Source organism: Felis catus, chromosome C1, assembly GCF_018350175.1.
Source record: "Felis catus isolate Fca126 chromosome C1, F.catus_Fca126_mat1.0, whole genome shotgun sequence".
Classification (NCBI taxonomy): Eukaryota; Metazoa; Chordata; class Mammalia; order Carnivora; family Felidae; genus Felis; species Felis catus.
The window spans coordinates 38,062,226-38,074,371 of NC_058375.1; the positions used below are offsets into that span (position 1 = coordinate 38,062,226).

At 49.9% G+C, this 12,146-nt stretch overlaps 1 protein-coding gene across 3 annotated transcripts in view; it reads right to left on the reverse strand.

Moving 5' to 3' along the window:
- TRABD2B (TraB domain containing 2B) overlaps positions 1 to 12,146 on the reverse strand; it is a 218,284-nt gene that overhangs the window by 202,608 nt on the left and 3,530 nt on the right. The window lies entirely within an intron of this gene.

A 12,146-nucleotide genomic window follows, 5' to 3' on the forward strand; every position in this document is an offset into this window, starting at 1 on the left:
TACATTAGTACCTGTTTTCGCCAACCGAAATCCGAAGAGGATTTCTTTATGAAAAGGGGCGTCAAGTGAAAATAGCATGCAGTGTTTGTTTTGCAGTGAGCCATTAGAGAGGCAGCAAGCACTCAAGCCACCTTAGCTTCAAACTGTGTCTGTGAGCATAGGTGCTGTATGTCGATTTATTTCGTGCACCCATTAGCAAGATGCGTCCTAAGGTATCAGAAAAGCTTGAGAGATTATATTCTGGGTTTGGGAACGCTCACAAACTTTTCCATATAAATTAATGGTAATTGCTTCTTTGCTTTACACCTTAGGCACTCTCCCTTGTTGGATGGCAGGACAAACCCATATTTCTCTCTGGGAAAAAGAAAAGAGGAAAAACACCTGCACCCTGAGTACTACTAGGAACATAGAGCACTTAGGGGCTAATAAAGTCCTTCCCAGGCTCTATCTCGTGATTCTCCCCAGGACTCTGGAGTTGCTGCTAGTAACATTCACCCCATTCACAATGGAGGGAAAGGACCCTTAGGTGGGGAATCTCCCCAGGTCATGGATCTAACCAGTGCCAGAGCTGGGCTTGGAGCCTAGGTCTCCGGCCCAAACGTTTAGATCCCTCCTTCTGATGTGTCCGCACTCCAGGGAACAGTGAGAGATCACAGGGAAGCCGACCCAGGAAGAGTACAGTCAGACATTACACATCACCAGATGGTCAGCAAAGAAATGATCACGCTCTGGGTGGTCGGGTCACATGGTTTCAATCAGGTCAACCAAGCATACCCATCCCTGCTCGGTGCCTGAGAGACTGAGGGATCAAGAACCATCTTCTCTACGGAATGGGTTTCACCTCAAGACACAAACAGTGTGAAAATGAGCCAATCACAATAATTAAAATGACCACGACTTCAACTGCCCCAGCTAACATTCACCACCTCCTACTGAGTGCCAGGCTCTCAGCTAGGTGGTTTATATGCATTACCTCATTTAGTCTTCACAACATGTTGGGTGGGCGGGGAATACTGTGAACTCCATTTTTTCAGATGTGAAAACACACCCCAGTCATCTAGCCAAAGTAATGGAGTGGGAATTCCAACTCCAGTCCAGTCTCTCTGCTCGTCTATCAGAAGATCTAAGTAGAAATCCTGGCTCCACCATTTTGCACAAAGTACTTAGCTTCAATCTCCTCAAAATTGGAGAAAATAATGGAGAAAATAATACTTGCCTTTCAGGATTGTTTTAGGAGTTTACTGTGATAAACCAGAGGCCCAGCACATAATAGGCACTAAATAACAATGGCTGTCTTGGGATCTTGATTAGGAAAAGGAAGGAAAAAGTCAGTGGAGGGAGGAGTAGAAACACGTTTCTTTGCATACCCTCTGCATGTTCCCATCCTGGCACTTTCGCTTCAGGGTCTCCTTCCCCTGCTTGGCTTTTTCCACTCCCATCTCCAGGGCCCTGATCCTGTTTAATCTGCATCGTCTCCATCAAAACTCCTGCACTCCTTTCTCACCCACCGTCCGGCCAAAACTCTACTGATGGAATCAGAATAATATAAAATCACCTGCAAGACAACCAGCACGCCTAAACCTGGGAGCTATGTCACGCTGGGTCAAGGAAACATCTCAGTCAAGGTCAAGCACAATGACCAAGCATCATTAGCACTGAGGTCCTGAAGTGTCTCAGTTAACCCTTCCTGTGACCAATCCACAGCTCTTCAAGCTTTCTCAGCCCCAGTAGAGTGTCTCCTGCAGGAAAATGTCTCCTAAGCCAATGGATGTTTACAGCCACCCAGCTGGAGATGGAGGGGGAGGGGAGCACTGGAAGTCCAAAATCGGAGGCAGGGACAGGAAACTGAAGTAGGCCCCTAGTAGGTGTCCTCGTGGGGGAGGGGAGGAAGGGCGGTAATGCAGGTAAAAGACTGGAAATTGCAAAGCGCGGGGCAAATAGTTGAATTACCACTGCTAATGACGCTCTTGTCTTGTCTCAACCTCAAGGCTGAGCAGTTCAAGAAATGGAAACCCTGTGTGCTAAGGCTAAAAGGCTGAGCCAGAGAGATTTCCAAAAGGCTTTCTCTGCCGCATCTTCCTTTTCAAAAAGGGCTTTAAAATGGGACGGAGGTTTGAATTACCAACGGCCTAGCAGGCGCGTTAAGTCCCTAGGAGATAAAACTGGCCAGGAAGCTTTAAATAACCTTAATAGGGAGGAAGCAGGTAAGTCCCTTAAACAGAAGCAGCGGAAACAAAAAAGGCCTCGCCTTTTATCTTTGCCCTGCGGCTTCCCGGGCAGGGGGCGGGCGCGGCTCGCCCGGAGGTGCCGGTGCCACCCGCTGCGGTGGCCCTGCAGGCCAAGGGGCGGGCGTGGTGGCGCCCGGACCCACCCTCCGCCGCCCTTCCCGCGCGCCCGCGCTTTTAGGAAACTTGCACTTGCGCTCCCGGAATCATCCCGAGATGTGGCCGCGGGACCGGGCAAAGCGGGCCCGGCTGGGTCCTGGCCCCGAGGGGCGCCGGGGTGCGGCCGAGGTGGGCATACCTCAGGCAGGCTGTTTCACTCGGCCTCGTGTGACCACAGCCCACGCAGAAGGGCCATGCTGCACTGCAGACAGCCCCAGACACACAGCCAGCGCCTGCCCCCCGCCCCGTGTAGGCCCCGCCCGTCTCCAGAGCCTAGCACCCCAAATGCCCACCTGCTGACTTTTTACTCCTTCAGATCTAGGCTCCTCCAGGAAGCCTTCCCAGGTCTGCCCAGGACTGAGAAGTGCGCAGTCTTCTGTGTTCCCCACACCGCCTTACCTGCCCTGGCCTCCCTGAACCTCCTCCCCCTACACCTCCTCCCCACTCAGAAAGCGAGCAGCCGGCGTGGGGAGGGGCGGGGACAGCATCATCATTCTTGCTCACATTTCAATCTCCAGCACATACCCCCATGTCTGGCACAAAGTGGGAACTACAAAGCATTTCTTGAAAAATTGTGTAATGATGTTAATTTAAAAATCCAATAATAAGCATGAGCTAGTGTTTACAAAGAACAGGTTTTGTGTCTGATATGGCACTACAGTGCTTTACGCCAATCCATAAATCCTCACAGCAGCTGGATGAAGTTGACTGATGAGGAGACTGAGGCACAGAAAGGTCGTGTAACTAGTCCAAGGTTACTGACACTCTCTAGAAGTGCAGTGATCCTGGACCCTGCAGGAGCCCTGAGCTGTCCTGGGCCAATGCCTGGAAGCTTTGCAGTGGTGGGGGTTCCTGAGCCCAGTCTGTGCCATATACATAAAGACTAATTCTTGTTTCTAAAGGCAGAATCAGACCAGGATGTTCCTCTGAATGAGGGAGGTGGGGAGAAAGCTTTACACAAAAAAAGCACAGGCTCACAACTTAAAAGCAAATGAAAAGTAAATTTTAAGGCTTCCCCTTGCCCTTCCGACCCAATGGCAAGAAAAGAGTGAACCCGGAGAATAAAGGGTGTCAAGGTTTCAGCACACAGGGCAGAGGGATATTTGCACTGCCTGCAGGGGAGGGAGGTGGTGGTCAGGTACTGATCTGAAAGCTGGCAGACCCCCTCTCCCCGCACCGGGAAACAACCTCGCCTAGTGAGGGGGGAACACAGACTCTATCACAGGTGTCTCCACCGCAGACACTGCACACGTTCTAAGGTCCCAGGCTGTCGCCGGGGATGGCCCAGGGCTCTGACTTGCACAGGCCTGGTCTGGTGACCTGGCTCTTTTCAAGGGTAGTCAGGCACTCAGGGCAGCACAGGTGCAACTCACCCACTGTTAGAGACTGAATGTGTCCCCCTCATCCCCAATTCATATGCTGAAGCCCTAACTCTCACAATGATGGTATTTGGAGACGGAGATTTTATGAGATAATTAGGTTTAGAAGAGGCCGTGAAGGTGGGGTCCTCGTGACAGGATTAGCGCCCTTATGAAGAGACACGGAAAGCTATCTCTTTCCCACCTTTCAACTCAATTCATCTCTCTCTCTCTCTCTCTCTCTCTCTCTCACTCTCTCTATTCACCTTTCCCACCCTAATCTCAGACTTCTAGCCTCCAGAACTGTCAGAAAGTAAATTTCTGTTGTATGAGCCGCTCTATGGTAGTTTGTTATTACAGCAGTCTAAGACAGACTTAGCAGACTAAGACATCCACCAATCCTTTTAAAACACAATGTTATTTTGCAATATATACAAATATTGAATCAGTACGTCGTATACCTGAATGTGACGTCAATCATACCTCAATAATAAATAAATTAATTAATAAATAAATAAATTAAATAAGACCCGCAATGCTGAAAGCTTTGGATTTAGGTCCATCACTGCACCCAAATTCAAACTGCTGAGTTATGATCAGGTTGCATCTGCCCATCTGTCCAACCTGGTGACCAAGGATAAAAGTCTGGCTATACAGCGGCATCTGAAGAGTCCAGACTTTTAAAATGACTGCCCTCAGGAATCCTTACCACTTCAGAGGAGTGTGAGTTAGCCAAACAATAAAAACTGGGAAGGGCTCTCAGGTAGGGACTGGCACAAGGAAATGTATGGAGGCACGACCAAGGACTGTGCCTGCGGGAGGGAAGGAGGAAGAACTAGAACAGGTCAGCATCATTGGGGCCCAAAACCAAAGTAGCAAGTCGGGGGTAAAATCAAACACGTTGAAATGAAAATAAAGCAGGAGGGTGGTGAGTGAGCCTGCAGAGATTCACGGGTGCTCTGGGTGGTAAAGAAGAGGGGAAAAAGGAGGCCTTTGTTTGCAAATAACAGATGAGAAAGAGAAGACAACAAAGTGTTCCAGGATGGAGAGAGAAATCCAACAGGGCCCATGGATGTCACAGCGTCCTAACCAAATGGGCCAGCAACAGTGCACTCATCTGCTGGAACAGGCAGGACGTCTGAGGGCTTTCTGTGCATGCAGAGGCCAAGATGTGGCCCCTTTTTAGCACCCAGAGCTGCCAATACCCCAGCCACAGAACACATCACAAAGCCCCAACTTTAAAACTGGAGCACATTCCACCTAAGTTTGTAATCAACTGTGAACATATCTGGAGCTAGATTTTGAATCGGGCTCTATTGGGAAAGAAAAGAAAAGAATGTCTCAGTCATATTTATGATATTAAGTAAAATACAGAAGCACCGAAAGAATATCATAAAATGTCATAAAAACAATTCCACTGGGGTGCCTGGGTGGCTCAGTCGGTTAAGCAACTGACTTAGGCTCAGGTCATCACCTCATGGTTCGTGGGTTGGAGCCCCGCATCAGGCTCTGTGCTGACTGACAGCTCGGAGCCTGGAGCCTGCTTTGGATTCTGTGTCTCCCTCTCTCTGTCCCTCCTTCACTTGTGCGCGTGCTCTCTCTCTCTCTCTCAAAAATAAATAAAATGTAAAAAAAAAAAAAATTAAAAAAACAAATTCCACAGAGGGAAAGAACATATGTGGCTGGGCCATCAGGGAAAGCAGGGACCAAGTCTTCCCAAGCAGATTAGATTTAGGAGCATTCTGGGAAGACTTCCTGGAGGAGGCACAGCTTTGAGCTGAGCCTTGGAAATCTCCTAGGATTCAGAAATAGAAGAGAAAGGAAGGAAATTCCTGGAGAGGGAGGGGGCTCAGCAAAGCAACAGCGTTTCCAAGCTTGGGGCAACAGTTCTGTGTTCCAGCGGATATATTGCGCAGATTTAAAAGGATCCTGGAGGAGCTGCTCGGCGAGACGGCTTGGCAGCCGCTTAGCGCAACCGAAGGCTGGGCCACCAGCTGCCTGTGGATTAAGTAGGCGGACAGAGAGCCAGCGATGGGGGATAAAAGGAGTGAAGTGGATACTACTTAGAGGCAAACTCAGGAGGGAAGAAGGGCGGCGGCCTGGCCTGCCAGCCGCCGCGCTCCTCACATTCTTCAGTTTCCTCCCGAGGAAAGCTGCATTACCAGGCGACCTCTTCCTAGCTTTGAGAGATGTGCAAATGGGAACTATTAACAAAGGCACACTCCCATTTTTATCTCCATCACAAAGTGCTTCCCTGCTTGGGCTCTCTCCCTTTGGCCTGAGATGGGCTGGCGGGTCGTCGGAAGGAGATCAACGTGTTTGCCGATGGGGCTTTTTGGAATTCTTGAGGACTGGTCCCTTCCAACTCCAAGATTTTAAAAGTCTGTGTCTATGAGCTGAAAATTCTTCAAAGCTAAGAGGCTAGAATTTCATGATGTGAAGATTCTTCGAGTCGAAAAATGCATCTGAGCCTAATGTTCTAAGATTTCACCATTCTTAGATTCCCTGAGCCTCTGAGTCCTGGCTTATGATTCGAAGAGTGTGGAAGTGTGGAAGACTTCATGCTGTGAGCTTCTGATTCTGAGACTAGAATATTTCATGACATCGTGGTCACCTCTGGCTTTATGGCCTCCTTCTCCTTTGATGGCCGTACCTAAGCCATCCTGTGTGTCTGCTTCTGAGTTTGTTTTCCTCCCCCCGTATGTTGGAAAAATATATTCAATATTAAAGTCTGAGTTAACCAGGTCAGAGAGAGGGAATAGAGACTGTGGAGCCAGCAGGGGTTCTTTGCAAACAGCTCTCGGTGCACACAAAGAATCTGAGAATACACATGCCTAGGGGTCAATGCTGGGGTTCCCCAGAGGGTCTCCCATACCATGCGACAGACATTTGCTGAACAGCTCCCAACCACAGGGCTCCTGTGGGAGACACAGAGGGCACGGCAGCCTACAGAAGCACGGGGTGGAGGCGGGGCCAGGAGAACCCTGTTTCTCAGTCTAGGATCTGGAGTTACATGGTGCAGACAAGGCCAACTTGCCCTGATCCGATATTGACTGAGGGGTTCGCACTCTCTGGAGTAAACTTCTGGGGAGAAGAAGGCTCAGCGTGGTCCAGAGGCCAAGGGAGGTGTCTGTTCCCTTCACTCTGGGGAGGGCACATAGATCTGGCAGGAGGCCATGAGCAGGGACCAGTGCTATGGCTCCAGGGGCCACAGTGGGTGCTGCTGTGGCTGCCATGGAGGCCCAGGGAGGGTGGCAGGGCTTGAGAATGGCCATTTCTGGAGGATGGGAAATGAGAGCCGGGTGCTGAAAGATGGGGGCATACAACAGGAAGAGAAAGGAAAGACAGAGTCTGAGGGTGGAGAATCAGGTCACAGGAGGGACTGATGCACGAGATCCATGCCTGGGTTGCTATGGCTGCAAAATAGGACTAATAATAGCCACTCTCCCTGGCGGGGCAGCGAACCCTCTGCAGGTAAAAACTAGGCCATTCCCAGGTCTGCCCCCAGCACTGCACTGGCCCAACACAGTAGGGCATTCTGGCTGAATGAGGAAGCGAGAGAGGGAGAGGAACCCTAATGAAGGAGAGGCTCCAAGACCGGGCAGGTGTCCAGGGGCTGTGCCACGGCAGGCTGCGCTCTCTGCTCCGCAGACTGGCAGTGGGAGGCAGGAGGATCACCCACTGCAACCAACAGGCTTCCAGAGAATTAGGTATCAGCAGCGGCCTGCTGAAGACCCGACTGTCAGCCCTTCCCAGGCTCAAAATCTCAGGGTGGCCCAGGGCCTTTAAGATACGGGGGTCATAGATGAGCACCACAGAAGTCAGAACTGGGTCGACCCTGGAAATCATCCAGCTAACACTCGAGGGACAGAGGGAGCAATCGAAGCCCAGAGAAGGTAAGAACTAGCCCAAAGTCACAGGTAAGGTAGGAATGGGGTCAGGGCTAGGGTCTGCTTGTGAACTACCTACCCACTTGATGTTGACATTTTGTGTCCCTGTAGGAATGCACTATTAAAGCTATTAGAGCTATTAAAGTTCAAGGAGGAGGTTCTTCACTGTGGCTTACACAGTCTCCATTCATTCATTCATTCATTCATTCATTCCACAGTGTTGGATGGCAGGAAACAGGGATGGTCATATGGTGGTTTCTCCAGTTATACAGTCTCCATTCATTCATTCATTCATTCATTCCCTGAATATTTATTGAGCACCTAATAATATGTGCTGGCCCCTCAGGATATATATACAGGCACTGTGACTAAAAGGAGATGTTTCTTTATTTAACTGTGCTGGCTTAGCCAATGTTAGGGGCCCATCATTCCAAGGAAGCAACTGGTACCCAGAATGTCTTTGGCAACTCCCATTTTAGAATCACCTTCAGATCCAACTTACAAGTCAAATCAATTTCAGCACTTTTCAATGATCTCTATCATATTTTATTCCATTTCATTTTTTTAGCAAAAAAAGATGATCTCCTCCAACTCCAACACACGCGCGCGCACACGCACGTCACCAGATAATGTCATCTCACTATTAAGAACAAAAATGAATTCATCTTTAAGATGTCTGAAAAGCTGGGGCTTTAGCGTCAGACACACCTGAGTTGGAATCCTGGTTCCACTGGCCTAGCTGTGTAATCACAGCCACGCGACAACTTTTTTATTGTCTGTAACAGATATGACGATATGACTTGTCACATCTCTGTGAGGATTAAAGGCGAGGTCGTTGTGAGGTTTTATGCAGTGCCCTGTGTGGAGACAGAGCTCAATCAGTGATGGTTTTGTGGTTTCTAACTCCCCACTGAGGGGGCTGCGGTATTTTACAAACATTTTGGATGCCCTCAGCGGCTGTGCCCAAGTGCTCAAGCTTTACACACATTGAGTGGCTAACATTGGCATGTTTGTTAAAACGCGGCGAAGTACAGAATGGCAGGGTCCTTGCTATATTATTCCTCGGGAAGTACAGGACTTCAAGGTATTCTCAGCCAGTGACTCCACCACTCTGGGTGGGGGAGGACTGACGCCCCCTAGAGGGAGAAGGGCGTCTCCTAATCAGGTCAGCTGTTGGTGGCAGCCAGTGCCAGTCCCGGGAGGCAGCCAACAGAGCCGATTGAAATCTGCAGGTCCCAAGATTGTCACAAGATCTGGGCTCAAGGCTCAGGCATCCCCAGGCCCCTGAGGACAGGGGCCGCCACCATCTCACTCCAGCTTTGCGTTGTTCTACAAGGGAAGGACAGTGGACACGGCTGATGGGAAAAGGTGCCAACAGAGCAGAGATGAGGCTTCCCATGCAACCTTCCTCTCCCCCTGTCCTGGAGCCAGCCTGAACAGTTTTCCAAGCACAGAACCTACATCGAGGTAGTCATTTTATACTCTCTCCAACCTCCCACAAGGAGTGTCTTCTCATATCCTCACAAAACCAGCTCAATTGTGAAAGGCTGGTCACTACTGCCCCATTTTATAGATGGGAACACGAAGTTATACACAAGTCACTGGCTTTAGATTCAGAGCAGGGACTGAAACCTAGAAGTCTGCTCTCAGCCACTATGTGAGCCGTCTGTAACACATCAGGGCCTTTACCATCCTCTCACAAGCCCCACAGCCAAAGGAAATACCTTCTCTGTAATTATAAATTCTTCAAGAAGTAAAATTTTAAGCCCTCAGGTCCTAATGGAGAGAAAGAAACAGCAGAAAGGACTGAAGGAAGAATTGCAGGACATGAAATACCTAGTCAACATGAACACTTCATTTAGGGGCAGGTAGAGTGGCTGTTCCTTATGAGCCACATGACCTTGGGCAGGTCATCCGGCCCTTCTGAATGCTCACCTGGGAGAGCACCCAACAAAATGGAAAAGCATGCCTCCTTACGGGCAGGGTGCCTGGCACGTGGAATTGATTATAACTGTCCCTTGAAATGTCAGGACTGGAAGGGGCTTGAATAATGACCTAATCCCGGCATCTCATTTCACAGACAGGAAAAACAAGGCCTGGAGAGGGGAACGGACTTGCCCAAGGCCACGCCGCAAGCCCATGTTGATGCTGGGTCCCACACTCTCTGTTTATACGGAGATCAGAGACCAGAGACTTTTTCATTGGCTCCTCCCACCCATGGAGTCTGAAAATGTACGCTTTCTTTCTTCACTTAGCAAGGAAAAATGTGGTATTTCTGCCTAGAAGAAAATACAAACATTTGAGAAATACTAAAATTAAAACTAAAATCCCAGCGCTTCACAAAAAGGCTCTCTCTTTTAAGGTTTCTTTTTCCCGCCTTCCTCTCTCATTGTTCCCCCCCCCCCCACCACCAAATATTTTGCAATAACAGTAATGCTGAGAGGAAAGAAAAAATAAAAATCTGATGCACTTAACAGATATTTCGGTACAATAATGCATCACAGATGTTCATATCAAACTGTGCACGCGCACATACGATTTTACTGAGAAGGCTGTTCATTTCTGACTTTGGGGTTGAGGACCCTTAACACCCCCATCCACCCAGGCTCTGGAATCCCTCCTTTCCCAGTTAGCCCACAGCTGCCCACAGGGATGGAGGAGAGATTTCATCACCTCGCTCCAAAATGATAACAGGACAAATTGGCGAGGTTGGACGTTCTGGCAGGTGGTGAAGGGTGTACAGATTAGGGAACCAAGAGGAGTCCTGTTCTCTTTTGTTCTGGACTTGCTTCCTGCAGCCCTCTTGAGGAGCTGGACCCAAGAACAATTTTAAGAGCGGGCCCAGGCTGGTGATGGGGTGCGTGCATTTTTGAAACCAGAGATTTGAGTCCGTTTGATCTTCAAACATGGGCTTTGGAGACTGTCAGCGGGCTCCTTGCTGGCCGATAAATGGCTCTCAGGAACTTTTCCTAAAACATAACTTCACACACTTTCCAGCAAATGTTTTCAACCTACCAAAAGCCATCATTTGGTTGAGCAGCAGTGTTTCCAGACGCCGAAGAAAGATAGTTTTGTTGTTTTAAGAGAGACAGATTAAAGCCAGGGGCTGTTTAACCAGAGGGTTTGTGTGCTCGCTCCAGCTCTCCTCGGATTCCTCTGTGGTCGGGTACAAAGAGGGTGCGGACAGTGATGCTGGATGCCCCACCTCCCCGGCCTAAAAAAGATATCCAGGCCAGACGTGAGGTCTCTGAACAGAGAGGCCTCCCACAAACCTGCCTCTAAAATGAGATGGGCGGTGAGCGCTAGGGAGCCCGATACAGATAATATCAGCTCCCGAGGCTGGCAAGGGAAAAGTCACTTCAGAGGGAGAGAGCCGGTATGTTCAGAGGATTCAGCGCCCGGGCCAGAGAATGCACAGGATTTTCCCCCGTAGAGAAGGAGTCAGGCGTAGTCAGAACCCTGCGGGGCGTGACTAACTGCCCCAATATTCCTGCCACCGGGGCCCTCTGGGTAAGGACTCCACAATTATGGGAGAGCCAGCAGGGGAACCGACAAACCCGCCTTTCATTTGGCCGGCAAATCAATCTGGCTTCTTACCTCCCCGGGGACAATATTGCATTTCCCCTGGAAAAACAAAGGCCAGAAGATCTCCAAAGGGGGATCAGTTTCTGCCGCTGTTTCCCTGGTGAAGAGTCTGCAACATCTCGGGAGCAGCGAGCAGGTCTGGTCCCAGTGGTGGAGTTTCTAGCCTGGCCAATTTATGAGGCTGTCTCCTTAATGGAGGAACACATCTTGGGGGCCACACCTCACCCAGGGCATTGGCCCATGCCTTGTTTTGGGGCCTCCTTGCAGGAGCCACCGGCCCTGACTCAGATCCCGGATCTCAGGATTGACAGCCTGTTCTCAAGGCACAGATGTGAACTCATTGTTTCCAGGGTCTCAGAGTTGAGTTTGGGGCCAGTGAGTTGCAAGTGACCTCTGCCCATGGAGATGGGGCTTTTCATGACATTTTGCTGGATCAGGTCTCTGGCAGCCAGAGACTTTAAACCTCCTAAGCTCTTCCCTTCTCCCTGCCCCCATTCTTGAGGTTCAGAAATCAGAACGGTCAACCTTTAAGTGAACACATTTCTCTGAAATTATTAACCCCAAAACTATCCTTGTTGACTTCCTCCAGGCCTAGGGAGGAGGTCCGAGGGCCGCCTAGAGCAATGCAAAGGCCTGGGTAATTCAGTAGTGTTTAACCTTCAACAGCAACAAGCCAGAGTCACACAGACACCAGGTCCACTGCACCTCCCCTGCCTGCAAAGCCGCAGGAACCATGACTCTTACTCTGCACATGCACGCTGCTGCCTGGGGGGGTGGTGCCCACACAACAGCTTCAGGACAGCCTCCTGTTCTGGAGACCCCAGGGCCTCGGGAAAGCTGGATGCAAACCCGCAACTCACTCTTTTTGTTTTCCTCACTCTGATGTTCCCGGGAAAATTCTTTCTGCTCAGGCAAGCACAGCAAGTGGG